This window comes from Musca domestica, unplaced genomic scaffold (assembly GCF_030504385.1).
Source record: "Musca domestica strain aabys unplaced genomic scaffold, Musca_domestica.polishedcontigs.V.1.1 5, whole genome shotgun sequence".
Lineage (NCBI taxonomy): Eukaryota > Metazoa > Arthropoda > Insecta > Diptera > Muscidae > Musca > Musca domestica.
Window position 1 is genome coordinate 6,983,577 of NW_026712346.1, and position 16,651 is coordinate 7,000,227.

General features: G+C 39.0%; 1 protein-coding gene across 2 annotated transcripts in view; it reads left to right on the top strand.

Moving 5' to 3' along the window:
* The first annotated feature begins 5,037 nt into the window (after nt 1-5,037).
* Nucleotides 5,038-16,651, top strand: part of LOC101893052 (ras-related protein Rab-30) — a 70,011-nt gene continuing 58,397 nt past the window's right edge. Inside the window, exon 1 of one of the 2 annotated variants that reach the window (XM_059128252.1) lies at nt 5,038-5,245. The gene's annotated coding sequence lies outside the window, so the exon portion shown is untranslated. Of the gene's footprint in view, nt 5,246-5,375; nt 5,516-16,651 lie in introns of those variants that run through there. The other variant, XM_059128253.1, reaches the window with a different exon arrangement.

The following is a 16,651-nucleotide window of genomic DNA, read 5'->3' on the forward strand; positions in this document are numbered from 1 at the left end:
TTTGGCTGTTGGTATGGCATGAAGGATCAATGTAGAAAGTGAGAAAAGAAAGAACAACCTTCAAACTTCTTTGGATGTAGTTTTAAGTGAAAAATAGAGTCCAATCTCCCTCTTCGATTATCAACTCTATTCCATTTCGGCTCGACTGGAGCGATGTAAAGTGAAAAAAGGAACAGGACCGCTTTGTTAGGGTGCTATTTCAATTATGATTTTATTTAAAAAATATGTTGCTTAAGCACTACAAAAACTAATCTTACTTAACCTAATCGCAGCCGCACAATTATTCTTATCTATTGATAATATTGAATGGAGAACATTGCAGGGCTGCTTGACATTTCATTCAAGTGGTCTTGGGCATCCACTGAGCGCATCGATATCTGTGCGTGTGGGTTTTAACCTTTATTATCTGACACATTATCGTATGCGTCAGCGCACAAGATCACCGAATTGTTCACATGTGGTATTTTTTGGCGACTGGGAAATATATAATTTTTGAATATTTATTGCTTGTTGCTAGATTATCCCAGCGCCTCAACCGCACTCAAAAGTATGTACAACGCATGGTACAATGGTTTCAAGGTAAGGCAGAACTACCATATGATTTAAATTTTTTATTTTTCTGGCTTAATATGTCAACTTCATTTGCTTATGTGTGTGTCTTCTTTCAATAATAAAAAATTGTTCAGAAAATATTCAAATTCGGGTGATTTCAAAATGCTTATTGCAACGAATGCATCGATAAAATCTACAGTTTTTGTCGCGAAATAAACCATAAGAGATATATAGAACATGATATTGAAAAGAAATTTTGACCATTCATTCAGTTTTCGCGGTTTTAAAATATTTATTCAAAATCAATGCAACAAGTTGTTTGCTTTTCTATTGTTTTGATAGTAATTCTGACATTACAAGCCAAACAGGTAGACCTCTATACTTGCAATTTTTTCAAAGTTGACCTACCTTCTCTTCATTGTACCATGGTACAACGTATTTTGTACAGTCGTGTCCGTTTAGTTTGAGTAGCTACATTAGGTCGGTCGGCCAAATTTGTTGTAATAGGCTGTAATAGGAGGTCGTAATCGGTACTTGAGAATTAACTTTTCGAATAGTACGTTGGAGTATTCTATTTGACTCCTTTAAAATTTTCTCCACATTGTTAATAGAACAATGAACATCTTTTCTGAATCGCAGAAAAAAGTAGTCGCTTCGTAGAATCAATTCCGAATTTGCCTCCCCCTTGTGATATGGTTCACAGTTTCTCGCTGTCCCCCATAGATATAGATGTCTTCCATGGGGATTTTTTATCTTGGCCATCTTTTCGTTATTTGTTTAGTGTTATTTTTTATACCTTCCACCATAGTATGGAGGGTATATTAAGTCTTTCATTCCGTTTGTAACACCGTTTGTAACACGAAATAAACATTTTATACTCCACAAAGTATATATTCTTGATCAGCATCAAATTCTATGTCGATTTACCGATGTCCGTACGTCTGTCCGTCTGTGAAAATCACTCTAGCTTCCGAACGAATTGAAGAAGATCGCTAAAATTTTATTCAAATGTATATTATGTCTGCAGGACTTTTGGTATTGAAAATGGGCCATGTAAGTCCAAGTTTTGTTATAGCCCCCATATAACGGTACCTCCTTTGTCGTGAGAAAATTAATCGGATCCATTTGTCAAGCGCCACGATGATTGTATATATTGTTTAGTAAAGGGACATAAAGTAGTAAAATGCTAGTAAGATTAGTTGTTTGAAATGTGGTTAACGTCTTCACAATTTCTTTCATCGCGAGTCATTAAAACCGAATAGTTCGATTCCGGTCCTGACTCCTTAGGCTTTGTCAAGCGCATCAAAATCGTTGTTGTCAACTTCAGCCCCAGTTTTTTTGTCCCTCTAAATGTTTAACCTCCCCATCGGTTGGAGTCCAAAATCAAAAATCTAAGTTTGTTTGTTCTAAATCACTACACACAATGTCGTAATTGAGCTTAATTATAATTTAAAAAATCAAATTTATCAAACGGAAATCATAAAAAGTAATTCAAATTTGTAAACAATATTGTAAGACGACCTTCGCGTAAAATCGGTCTCGCGACAACTGCTGGTATATAAACTGACCTTGGCACAAAGCCTCAACTAACACACCCGTCGAAATTGTTTCGGGAAATACCTAGCTTGATTGAAGTCCGAATTTGTAACTGCAGGTTCATCTACGGCTTCGAACTATTAAGTTTCGAGAATAAAATTGAAGTCCGAATCTGTTACTGCAGATTCATCTGCAGCTTCATATCGCGTAATATCGTTGTAGCAGAGATGGATCCCGAATTTGTTACTGCATATTCATTTGCGGTACCATTCCCTACATTTTGTTCGAATAATGAAAGAAGTGTTTTTCGAGCTTGAGGTCTTTGTTGTTGTATTTGTTTTAATATTCCAATATTTCGAAATTCAATGAATTTCATCTTCACTAACCGTACCTACAATGGTAGCAGAAAATAGGTAGTCGCATCGACACATCTGCTGGGACAATGAACTGTTCCCAAGCGTTGATGCATCTACCTAAATAGTTAAATTTATATTATTGCAAATGCACTACGGTACACTGCTCGACGCATTCGGTGTAACACGGCGGAGCCCCTCTGAACTAAACACATATTGAAATCACCAAGAATTAGTATACAGCCTGAATCATTAATTTTTTAATGAATAAGTTTATATAAGAACAAGTTATAAACAATTTTAGATCAATTAAATTAGTGGTGTAGTTGGCATCAACTGCTATGAGGACGGCACCACCTTTTTACCCAAGTCTCGGAGAACACTAACACATTGTAATGAAAACCAATGCTCTCAGTATATAAACGGGTTAGTTAAGCTCCTTTTCTGGCAAATGAATCTGATTTTAGAGGCAAATATGCAAAATTGTCCGATCTCTCCAAAAATTCTTTAATAAATGCCCAAGCTAAAATTCTTTTAAAATTAATTGAGAAAAAATATTTTTGTAGTCCTTGATATCTGTAATAATGTAGAGAAGTTTTCAAACCGGGATGATAAAGAGGAAAATTCTTTTTTCATTCATTTTTTCTCCGGTTGCAAATCCTTTATAAAATTTAAAAAATATATATTTTTTAACCAAAATGATTTGAAATAATACTATTATACAAAGCAAGCGAAAACGTAAGCAGTTCAGTGTAATTTTGCGTTCCACAATATATTTTCTTTCGCACGTATGCGAACACAAATGTCAAAACCAGTCACTTGTGTGTCTTCTAATTATAATTCAGAAGAATTGTTTCAGCATAAATATTGCTATTATTGAAAGTGGAAATAAAAAGGTGAGCAAAAATAATAAATGCAATTATAATATGTCAAGAACAAATATAATTAATTCCTCAATTCCTGCACGATAAAATCATCTACTATATACCTGCCATGGTAGAAGAACACAGGTAGATGCATCAACGCTTGGGAACATTGTTATGTCAAAAAAATTTAAATGTATTTTCAAATATAAGTAGATTTTCACATGTTTTCTTATACATCACCCGGAGGTTATTATGATTTGCGTTTTCAACAAATTTTACAAATTTAAATAATATTTCATTCAACATTTTCAATTCCAAAATTGGTTTGACAGTTTATTGTCCCAGCAGCTGTGTCGATGCATATACCTATATTCTTCTACCATGATAGCTACGGACACTAGTTGAGAAGCTTCTCCACATCATCCCGAAATTAAACAAAAAATCGCCAAAATTATAGAAAAAGCAGTAAAAATGCAACCATGCGTCAGTTGGCTCTGTCTGAATTGACAGTTCAGTTGTAAAAAAACAAATTAAAAAAAAAAACAAACAAAATAACATTCCGAGTTTGCCAGTGATTGCGTTGAATTTATTTGTATGTTAAAAAAAATTTTTTGTTCTGATCATGGTAGAATGAAATAAAGGTAACCTCATTTCAAATTAGGATTTCCAGCTCTGCATTTTCTGTAATTTACATAAAAGACACTTCCCACCTCTGATTTAATGAGTATACAATGGAATTATTAATATAGATTTTGACAATGATATGTTGTCAAATGTATAAATTTGAAAAAATTATAGGCATGATTGAATTTTTTTGGATTTTAGTGGGACGAAAATCAGCTGTTTGTCGTGTAAAAATGTGCGAACGTGTTCTTTTGATATCGTGGAACACGCTGTTATATTTTTCCTTCTATTTGTTTTAATTTTTAAATGCTTTGTACGTTTCTATAAAAATGTAAACATTTTTTTATTCAATTCTAATTTCAATACAAAAAAGGAAAATTTTCAATTGTAAATATTAAAATTGTTCAACTTGGGAATTTCGTATGCTAGACGTATTTCGGTAATGAAAATATAATCAAATTTGCACATCGTTACAACCTCCGATTGGTGTCGTAAAAGAAAACTTATACAAATCTACTTATTAAAAGAAACATTTTGACATATCATGGTAGAAGAATATTGGTAGATGTGACAACGCTTGGACACATGGTAGAAGAATATAATATAAATGCATGGTACAATAAAAAGGTAAAGTAGAGCTAACAGTTAATTAAAATTTTTTTCTAAGTGTGCCCGACTTCTGCCAATTTTGTGTATGTATTTATTTATTTTTTTTTTTTGAAAAAAAAAAAACAGAATATTTTCAAAATCTATGATTGGAAGACGCTTAAATTGCGAGACGCGGATTAAAGCTATTCGCTATTTCAATGCGACTACTTGTATTTTTCTACCATGATTGGACAATGACATGTCAAAAAATTTAAAATGTTTTGTCAAAAATAAGTATATCTTTATATGTTTTCTTATACGGCGTCAAATGGAGGTTATTTTAATATGCCTTTTTAAACCATTTTTAGAAATTCAAATATTTTTTCATTCAAGATTTTCAATTCGAAAATCGGTTTGACAGTTCATTGTCCCAGCAGCTGTGTCGATGCGACTACCTGTATTCTTCTACCATGTGACATATCAATGCTACCAAGCGTTGATGCATCTACCTGTATTCTTCTCTTATTCTACCAAGGAAGTACTTTTATACGTTTTATTACGCAGCGTAATGAAATCATCAGTGTGAATGGAAAATTTGTGTCTGTGACCTTATAAACAATATTTGCAAAAACAGAATTTATTTTAATAATTAAAATACATTTTTTAACAATTTCCGTGTTTGTACGATACAGACAAAATACTATATTTGGGCTCGTCATGGAGAAAGTAATGTATCCATTTCGTATTATCTGTCCGTGAAATTATTTATTTATTTAGAGACAACTTAACTTTATACAAAAATTGTATATACGTTTGTCTAAAGTTATTAACTGGACTCATATTTGTGTTAATGAAACATATAGCTTGGTTTGTTGTACATTTGTTCATCATTGTATGATGTTTATTAATTGTGTTTAATAAAGTTAGAAAAACAACTTTTTAGTCATTAAACAACGACCCATGACACATATACAGTTGTGTTTACATCGTAAACAGGTGTGTACAAAACGTATAAGTCTGACGGTCTACTGCCTAGAAAATATACATGCTTACAAATATAAGTGTAATAAGTGAATTGTGTATAAAGTGCCACTAATTTTATAGTAGTCATGTATATAAGTTTTTGGAACCGTCCATAGCCCTATGGGGTGTATAAATTGAAAATGAAATATCAATTAGCAAAATGGGAAGAACTCTTGTTTAGTAAAAACTATCGGATATTTATTAGGAACAACTCTAGTTTAGTAAAAACTCTTCGATTTTTTCCAAAAATTTTCCAGTGGTAGGTATTTTTACCCTGATCCCGGGAAACTATTTTTTTCTTGGGGGACAGACCTGGGACCCTAGATTTTTGACCCGAAAGTCCGGGTTCAAGACCCCGACTCGACCCGGATCCAATTACCCGATATAGACAATATAGATATATCTTATGAAAATACCTATCCAACAAGTGGTCACATGATGGGGTAAGATGTTACGGTTCGGAAGTTATAGTCAAATTATCGATTTTTGGACCCGGATTTTTTATAAAACCCCCAAAAAGTCAAAAAAGGGCCCATTATGGGGGCCAACAAAATTATTTCCAAATTATAGCTGACACTCTTACCTTTCCAAAATGCTACAACTTGTGCTAATACCTTTTTCGGGTCCAGAGATATGAGTCTTTCCATCCGCATAACCCGATTCTAATCAGTTCATTAAAATGATGTTTTCAATAAAAAAGAGGGTTTATTTCGCGTAGCAGTCGTCGGAATAACAAAAGTTTTCTAAATTTGGCACTTTTCGTAAATAGCCGGCCTTCGGCCGGGGCTTGAGATTTTCTCCTGTGGGTTTGTCCCACACCCGCTAACGCGAACCAAAGTTTTCTAAATTGGATACCTTTTGTAAGTAGCCGGCCTTCGGCCGGGGCTTTAGGTTTTCTCCTCTGGGTATGTCCCACACCGGCTAACGCGAAACAAAGTTTTCTAAATTGGATACCTTTTGTAAGTAGCCGGCCTTCGGCCGGGGCTTGAGATTTTCTACTCTGGGTATGTCCCACACCGGCTAACGCTAACCAAAGTTTTCTAAATTGGATACCTTTTGTAAGTAGCCGGCCTTCGGGCGGGGCTTGAGATTTTCTCTTCTGGGTATGTCCTACACCGGCTAACGCGAACCAAAGTTTTCCAAATTTAACACTTTTTGTAAATTGCCGGCCTTCGGCCGGGGCTTGAGATTTTCTACTCTGGGTATGTCCCACACCGGCTAACGCAAAACAAAGTTTTCTAAATTGGATACCTTTTGTAAGTAGTCGGCCTTCGGCCGGGGTTTGAGATTTTCTCCTCTGGGTATGTCCTACACCGGCTAACGCGAACCAAAGTTTTCTAAATTTGACACTTTGCAAATAACCGGCCTTCGTCCGGGGCTTGAGATTTTCTCCTCTGGGTATGTCCCACACCGGCTAACGCGAACCAAAGTTTTCTAAATTAGATACCTTTTGTAAGTAGCCGGCCTTCGGCTGGGGTTTGAGATTTTCTCCTCTGGGTATGTCCTACACCGGCTAACGCGAACCAAACTTTTCTAAATTTGACACATTTTGTAAATAGCCGGCCTTCGCCCGGGGCTTGGAATTTTCTCCTCTGAGTATGTCTAACACCGGCTAACGGAAACCGAAGATTTCTGAATTTGATGCTTACGCGAAATATACTTTTTTTTTATTGAAAACATAGTTGTAATGAACTGGTTAGAATCGGGTTATGCGGATGGAAAGACCCATATGGACTCAGTAAAGATATTAGCACAAATTGTATCATTTTGGATAGGTAAGAGTGTCAGCTATAATTTGGCATCAATTTTGTTGTCCCCCATAATGCACCCTTTTTTTACTTTTTGGGGGTTTAATAAAAAATTCGGGTCCAAAAAATTTGACTATAAATTCCGACATCTTGTTGTATAGGCACTTTCATAAGCTTTCCAACGATATCTATAATGTCTATATCGGGTAATTGGATCCGGGTCTAGTCGGAGTCTTGAACCCGGACTTTGGGGTCAAAAATCTGGGGTTCCAGGTCCGTCCCCAAAGAAAAAAAAGTTTCCCGGGATCAGGGTAAAAATACCTACCACTGGGGGTCAACAAATTATGGGGGTCAACAAATTATCCAAATTATAGGTGACACTCTTACCTTTCCAAAATGCTACGATTTGTGCTTATACCTTTTTCGGGTCCAGAGATATGGATCTTTCCTTCCGCATAACCCGATTCTAACCAGTTCCAAAAAATCGATTTGACTATAAGTTCCGAACCGTAACATCTTACCCCTTCATGTAACCACTTGTTGGATATGTATTTTCATAAGCTTTCCAACGATATCTATATGATCTATATCGGGTAATTGGATCCGGGTCTAGTCTTGAACCCGGAATTTCGGATCAAAAATCTGGGGTCTCAGGTCCGTCCCCCAAGAAAAAAATAGTTTCCCGGGATCAGGGTAAAAATACCTACCACTGGGAAAAATTGAAGAGTTTTTACTAAACTAGAGTTAAGCCAAATATTCAAAACATAACGTTAATGAAATTCTTAGAATCGGGTTGTGCGGTTGGAAATATCCATATCTGTGGAAAGGAAATAGGTATTAGCACAAATCCGGGTTCTATCTGAACCGATTTATACAATATGGGCATCGTTTTAAAGCTTTTATAAATACCTATTCCAATGTGAAACATATCATGGATTATTTTAACATGTTCGGTATTAATACAAGAAATTTTTATTTTTGGATCGGAAATCTTAAAAAAACTCCCAAAAAGTCGAAGATGGACCCATTATTGAATAATAATATTTATGTACCACATTATAGTCTACACTTTAATCTTCCCAAATGGTGCCATACGAGACGATATATTTTGTAGTTCCGAAGATATTAGCTTTAACAATTTCTGTTATTGGAACAATTTTGAGCAAACCAAATTTTGTAATGGATTTAAGGCTTTAGTCGTACACCGGAGGCCGGCTGCTTCCAAAAGAAACAAAGTTGAGAAATATTACGGATCGAGTAGCCGCTGTTGGACATACGCAAATTGAGTTTAGGGACTATGCTCGGCTAATTTTGAATTTGGGTATTTTTAACCTGATTAAGGAAAAGTCATTTTTTCGTGGGGGAAATACCCGGTTATTTGACCCGAAAGTTCCGGTTCTGATACAGTTCTACAAAATGGTATCATTTGAAAGCTTATGGAATTACCTATCCAACAAGTTGTCATATGATAGGGTTATTGGAACCGGTTCCGGGGAATGCATGAAAATTGGTAATTTTATACCATTACTTTTTGAAAACCCCCTAAAAAGGAGCACTACAGATCTACATACTACACTATAGCCTATATTCTTGTCCTTCCAAAATGGTATCATATGTGCTGATCTCTCTTATAGTTCCAAAGATATTTGTGATGCAAAACATGAAATATTTAAGCTTTTTTACGTAGCAGGCCTTCGGTCGGGGCTTGAGATTATCTCCCCTCGGGTATGTCCAACACCGGCTACACGATCCATAGTTTTTCCTAACATTCTGGGGTATGTCTAACACCGGCTACGCGATCTATAGGTTTTCTAAACATTATAATCTTCCAGAGATCTTCCAGATTTCCATCCGCATAACCCGATTCTAACCAGTTCATTAAAATGATGTTTTCAATAAAAAAAGGGTTTATTTCGCGTAGCAGTCGGCGGAATAACAAAAGTTTTCTAAATTTGGCACTTTTCGTAAATAGCCGGCCTTCGGCCGGGGCTTGAGATTTTCTCCTATGGGTGTGTCCCACACCGGCTAACGCGAACCAAAGTTTTCTAAATTGGATACCTTTTGTAAGTAGCCGGCCTTCGGGCGGGGCTTGAGATTTTCTCTTCTGGGTATGTCCTACACCGGCTAACGCGAACCAAAGTTTTCTACATTGGATACCTTTTGTAAGTAGCCGGCCTTCGGCCGGGGTTTGAGATTTTCTCCTCTGGGTATGTCCTACACCGGCTAACGCGAACCAAAGTTTTCTAAATTTGACACTTTTTGCAAACAGCGGGCCTTCGGCCGGGGCTTGAGATTTTCTCCTCTGGGTATGTCCCACACCGGCTAACGCGAACCAATGTTTTCTAAATTGGATACCTTTTGTAAGTAGCCGGCCTTCGGCCGGGGCTTGAGATTTTCTCCTCTGGGTATGTCCCACACCGGCTAACGCTAACCAAAGTTTTCTAAATTGGATACCTTTTGTAAGTAGCCGGCCTTCGGCCGGGGCTTTAGATTTTCTCCTCTGGGTATGTCCCACACCGGCTAACGCGAAACAAAGTTTTCTAAATTGGATACCTTTTGTAAGTAGCAGGCCTTCGGCCGGGGCTTGAGATTTTCTACTCTGGGTATGTCCCACACCGGATAACGCTAACCAAAGTTTTCTAAATTGGATACCTTTTGTAAGTAGCCGGCCTTCGGCCGGGGCTTGAGATTTTCTCTTCTGGGTATGTCCTACACCGGCTAACGCGAACCAAAGTTTTCTAAATTTGACACTTTTTGTAAATTGCCGGCCTTCGGCCGGGGTTTGAGATTTTCTACTCTGAGTATGTCCCACACCGGCTAACGCGAAACAAAGTTTTCTAAATTGGATACCTTTTGTAAGTAGTCGGCCTTCGGCCGGGGTTTGAGATTTTCTCCTCTGGGTATGTCCTACACCGGCTAACGCGAACCAAAGTTTTCTAAATTTGACACTTTTTGCAAATAACCGGCCTTCGGCCGGGGCTTGGAATTTTCTCCTCTGGGTATGTCCCACACCGGCTAACGCGAACCAAAGTTTTCTAAATTAGATACCTTTTGTAAGTAGCCGGCCTTCGGCCGGGGTTTGAGATTTTCTCCTGTTGGTATGTCCCATACCGGCTAACGCGAACCAAAGTTTTCTAAATTGGATACCTTTTGTAAGTAGCCGGCCTTCGGCCGGGGCTTTAGATTTTCTCCTCTGGGTATGTCCCACACCGGCTAACGCGAAACAAAGTTTTCTAAATTGGATACCTTTTGTAAGTAACCGGCCTTCGGCCGGGGCTTGAGATTTTCTACTCTGGGTATGTCCCACACCGGCTAACGCTAACCAAAGTTTTCTAAATTGGAAACCTTTTGTAAGTAGCCGGCCTTCGGGCGGGGCTTGAGATTTTCTCTTCTGGGTATGTCCTACACCGGCTAACGCGAACCAAAGTTTTCTAAATTTAATACTTTTTGTAAATTGCCGGCCTTCGGGCGGGGCTTGAGATTTTCTACTCTGGGTATGTCCCACACCGGCTAACGCGAAACAAAGTTTTCTAAATTGGATACCTTTTGTAAGTAGCCGGCCTTCGGCCGGGGCTTTAGATTTTCTCCTCTGGGTATGTCCCACACCGGCTAACGCGAAACAAAGTTTTCTAAATTGGATACCTTTTGTAAGTAGCCGGCCTTCGGCCGGGGCTTGAGATTTTCTACTCTGGGTATGTCCCACACCGGATAACGCGAACCAAACTTTTCTAAATTGGATACCTTTTGTAAGTAGCCGGCCTTCCGCCGGGGTTTGAGATTTTCTCCTCTGGGTATGTCCTACACCGGCTAACGCGAACCAAACTTTTCTAAATTTGACACATCTTTCCTTCCGCATAACCCGATTCTAACCAGTTCCAAAAAATCGATTTGACTATAAGTTCCGAACCGTAACATCTTACCCCTTCATGTAACCACTTGTTGGATATGTATTTTCATAAGCTTTCCAACGATATCTATATGATCTATATCGGGTAATTGGATCCGGGTGTAGTCTTGAACCCGGAATTTCGGGTCAAAAATCTGGGGTCTCAGGTCCGTCCCCCAAGAAAAAAATAGTTTCCCGGGATCAGGGTAAAAATACCTACCACTGGAAAAAATTGAAGAGTTTTTACTAAACTAGAGTTAAGCCAAATATTCAAAACATAACGTTAATGAAATTCTTAGAATCGGGTTGTGCGGGTGGAAATATCCATATCTGTGGAAAGGAAATAGGTATTAGCACAAATCCGGGTTCTATCTGAACCGATTTATACAATATGGGCATCGTTTTAAAGCTTTTATAAATACCTATTCCAATGTGAAACATATCATGGATTATTTTAACATGTTCGGTATTAATACAAGAAATTTTTATTTTTGGATCGGAAATCTTAAAAAAACTCCCAAAAAGTCGAAGATGGACCCATTATTGAATAATAATATTTATGTACCACATTATAGTCTACACTTTAATCTTCCCAAATGGTGCCATACGAGACGATATATTTTGTAGTTCCGAAGATATTAGCTTTAACAATTTCTGTTATTGGAACAATTTTGAGCAAACCAAATTTTGTAATGGATTTAAGGCTTTAGTCGTACACCGGAGGCCGGCTGCTTCCAAAAGAAACAAAGTTGAGAAATATTACGGATCGAGTAGCCGCTGTTGGACATACGCAAATTGAGTTTAGGGACTATGCTCGGCTAATTTTGAATTTGGGTATTTTTAACCTGATTAAGGAAAAGTCATTTTTTCGTGGGGGAAATACCCGGTTATTTGACCCGAAAGTTCCGGTTCTGATACAGTTCTACAAAATGGTATCATTTGAAAGCTTATGGAATTACCTATCCAACAAGTTGTCATATGATAGGGTTATTGGAACCGGTTCCGGGGAATGCATGAAAATTGGTAATTTTATACCATTACTTTTTGAAAACCCCCTAAAAAGGAGCACTACAGATCTACATACTACACTATAGCCTATATTCTTGTCCTTCCAAAATGGTATCATATGTGCTGATCTCTCTTATAGTTCCAAAGATATTTGTGATGCAAAACATGAAATATTTAAGCTTTTTTACGTAGCAGGCCTTCGGTCGGGGCTTGAGATTATCTCCCCTCGGGTATGTCCAACACCGGCTACACGATCCATAGTTTTTCCTAACATTCTGGGGTATGTCTAACACCGGCTACGCGATCTATAGGTTTTCTAAACATTATAATCTTCCAGAGATCTTCCAGATTTCCATCCGCATAACCCGATTCTAACCAGTTCATTAAAATGATGTTTTCAATAAAAAAAGGGTTTATTTCGCGTAGCAGTCGGCGGAATAACAAAAGTTTTCTAAATTTGGCACTTTTCGTAAATAGCCGGCCTTCGGCCGGGGCTTGAGATTTTCTCCTATGGGTGTGTCCCACACCGGCTAACGCGAACCAAAGTTTTCTAAATTGGATACCTTTTGTAAGTAGCCGGCCTTCGGGCGGGGCTTGAGATTTTCTCTTCTGGGTATGTCCTACACCGGCTAACGCGAACCAAAGTTTTCTACATTGGATACCTTTTGTAAGTAGCCGGCCTTCGGCCGGGGTTTGAGATTTTCTCCTCTGGGTATGTCCTACACCGGCTAACGCGAACCAAAGTTTTCTAAATTTGACACTTTTTGCAAACAGCGGGCCTTCGGCCGGGGCTTGAGATTTTCTCCTCTGGGTATGTCCCACACCGGCTAACGCGAACCAATGTTTTCTAAATTGGATACCTTTTGTAAGTAGCCGGCCTTCGGCCGGGGCTTGAGATTTTCTCCTCTGGGTATGTCCCACACCGGCTAACGCTAACCAAAGTTTTCTAAATTGGATACCTTTTGTAAGTAGCCGGCCTTCGGCCGGGGCTTTAGATTTTCTCCTCTGGGTATGTCCCACACCGGCTAACGCGAAACAAAGTTTTCTAAATTGGATACCTTTTGTAAGTAGCAGGCCTTCGGCCGGGGCTTGAGATTTTCTACTCTGGGTATGTCCCACACCGGATAACGCTAACCAAAGTTTTCTAAATTGGATACCTTTTGTAAGTAGCCGGCCTTCGGCCGGGGCTTGAGATTTTCTCTTCTGGGTATGTCCTACACCGGCTAACGCGAACCAAAGTTTTCTAAATTTGACACTTTTTGTAAATTGCCGGCCTTCGGCCGGGGTTTGAGATTTTCTACTCTGAGTATGTCCCACACCGGCTAACGCGAAACAAAGTTTTCTAAATTGGATACCTTTTGTAAGTAGTCGGCCTTCGGCCGGGGTTTGAGATTTTCTCCTCTGGGTATGTCCTACACCGGCTAACGCGAACCAAAGTTTTCTAAATTTGACACTTTTTGCAAATAAACGGCCTTCGGCCGGGGCTTGGAATTTTCTCCTCTGGGTATGTCCCACACCGGCTAACGCGAACCAAAGTTTTCTAAATTAGATACCTTTTGTAAGTAGCCGGCCTTCGGCCGGGGTTTGAGATTTTCTCCTGTTGGTATGTCCCATACCGGCTAACGCGAACCAAAGTTTTCTAAATTGGATACCTTTTGTAAGTAGCCGGCCTTCGGCCGGGGCTTTAGATTTTCTCCTCTGGGTATGTCCCACACCGGCTAACGCGAAACAAAGTTTTCTAAATTGGATACCTTTTGTAAGTAACCGGCCTTCGGCCGGGGCTTGAGATTTTCTACTCTGGGTATGTCCCACACCGGCTAACGCTAACCAAAGTTTTCTAAATTGGAAACCTTTTGTAAGTAGCCGGCCTTCGGGCGGGGCTTGAGATTTTCTCTTCTGGGTATGTCCTACACCGGCTAACGCGAACCAAAGTTTTCTAAATTTAATACTTTTTGTAAATTGCCGGCCTTCGGGCGGGGCTTGAGATTTTCTACTCTGGGTATGTCCCACACCGGCTAACGCGAAACAAAGTTTTCTAAATTGGATACCTTTTGTAAGTAGCCGGCCTTCGGCCGGGGCTTTAGATTTTCTCCTCTGGGTATGTCCCACACCGGCTAACGCGAAACAAAGTTTTCTAAATTGGATACCTTTTGTAAGTAGCCGGCCTTCGGCCGGGGCTTGAGATTTTCTACTCTGGGTATGTCCCACACCGGATAACGCGAACCAAACTTTTCTAAATTGGATACCTTTTGTAAGTAGCCGGCCTTCCGCCGGGGTTTGAGATTTTCTCCTCTGGGTATGTCCTACACCGGCTAACGCGAACCAAACTTTTCTAAATTTGACACATCTTTCCTTCCGCATAACCCGATTCTAACCAGTTCCAAAAAATCGATTTGACTATAAGTTCCGAACCGTAACATCTTACCCCTTCATGTAACCACTTGTTGGATATGTATTTTCATAAGCTTTCCAACGATATCTATATGATCTATATCGGGTAATTGGATCCGGGTGTAGTCTTGAACCCGGAATTTCGGGTCAAAAATCTGGGGTCTCAGGTCCGTCCCCCAAGAAAAAAATAGTTTCCCGGGATCAGGGTAAAAATACCTACCACTGGAAAAAATTGAAGAGTTTTTACTAAACTAGAGTTAAGCCAAATATTCAAAACATAACGTTAATGAAATTCTTAGAATCGGGTTGTGCGGGTGGAAATATCCATATCTGTGGAAAGGAAATAGGTATTAGCACAAATCCGGGTTCTATCTGAACCGATTTATACAATATGGGCATCGTTTTAAAGCTTTTATAAATACCTATTCCAATGTGAAACATATCATGGATTATTTTAACATGTTCGGTATTAATACAAGAAATTTTTATTTTTGGATCGGAAATCTTAAAAAAACTCCCAAAAAGTCGAAGATGGACCCATTATTGAATAATAATATTTATGTACCACATTATAGTCTACACTTTAATCTTCCCAAATGGTGCCATACGAGACGATATATTTTGTAGTTCCGAAGATATTAGCTTTAACAATTTCTGTTATTGGAACAATTTTGAGCAAACCAAATTTTGTAATGGATTTAAGGCTTTAGTCGTACACCGGAGGCCGGCTGCTTCCAAAAGAAACAAAGTTGAGAAATATTACGGATCGAGTAGCCGCTGTTGGACATACGCAAATTGAGTTTAGGGACTATGCTCGGCTAATTTTGAATTTGGGTATTTTTAACCTGATTAAGGAAAAGTCATTTTTTCGTGGGGGAAATACCCGGTTATTTGACCCGAAAGTTCCGGTTCTGATACAGTTCTACAAAATGGTATCATTTGAAAGCTTATGGAATTACCTATCCAACAAGTTGTCATATGATAGGGTTATTGGAACCGGTTCCGGGGAATGCATGAAAATTGGTAATTTTATACCATTACTTTTTGAAAACCCCCTAAAAAGGAGCACTACATATGTGCTGATCTCTCTTATAGTTCCAAAGATATTTGTGATGCAAAACATGAAATATTTAAGCTTTTTTACGTAGCAGGCCTTCGGTCGGGGCTTGAGATTATCTCCCCTCGGGTATGTCCAACACCGGCTACACGATCCATAGTTTTTCCTAACATTCTGGGGTATGTCTAACACCGGCTACGCGATCTATAGGTTTTCTAAACATTATAATCTTCCAGAGATCTTCCAGATTTCCATCCGCATAACCCGATTCTAACCAGTTCATTAAAATGATGTTTTCAATAAAAAAAGGGTTTATTTCGCGTAGCAGTCGGCGGAATAACAAAAGTTTTCTAAATTTGGCACTTTTCGTAAATAGCCGGCCTTCGGCCGGGGCTTGAGATTTTCTCCTATGGGTGTGTCCCACACCGGCTAACGCGAACCAAAGTTTTCTAAATTGGATACCTTTTGTAAGTAGCCGGCCTTCGGGCGGTGCTTGAGATTTTCTCTTCTGGGTATGTCCTACACCGGCTAACGCGAACCAAAGTTTTCTAAATTGGATACCTTTTGTAAGTAGCCGGCCTTCGGCCGGGGTTTGAGATTTTCTCCTCTGGGTATGTCCTACACCGGCTAACGCGAACCAAAGTTTTCTAAATTTGACACTTTTTGCAAACAGCGGGCCTTCGGCCGGGGCTTGAGATTTTCTCCTCTGGGTATGTCCCACACCGGCTAACGCGAACCAATGTTTTCTAAATTGGATACCTTTTGTAAGTAGCCGGCCTTCGGCCGGGGCTTGAGATTTTCTCCTCTGGGTATGTCCCACACCGGCTAACGCTAACCAAAGTTTTCTAAATTGGATACCTTTTGTAAGTAGCCGGCCTTCGGCCGGGGCTTTAGATTTTCTCCTCTGGGTATGTCCCACACCGGCTAACGCGAAACAAAGTTTTCTAAATTGGATACCTTTTGTAAGTAGCAGGCCTTCGGCCGGGGCTTGAGATTTTCTACTCTGGGTATGTCCCACA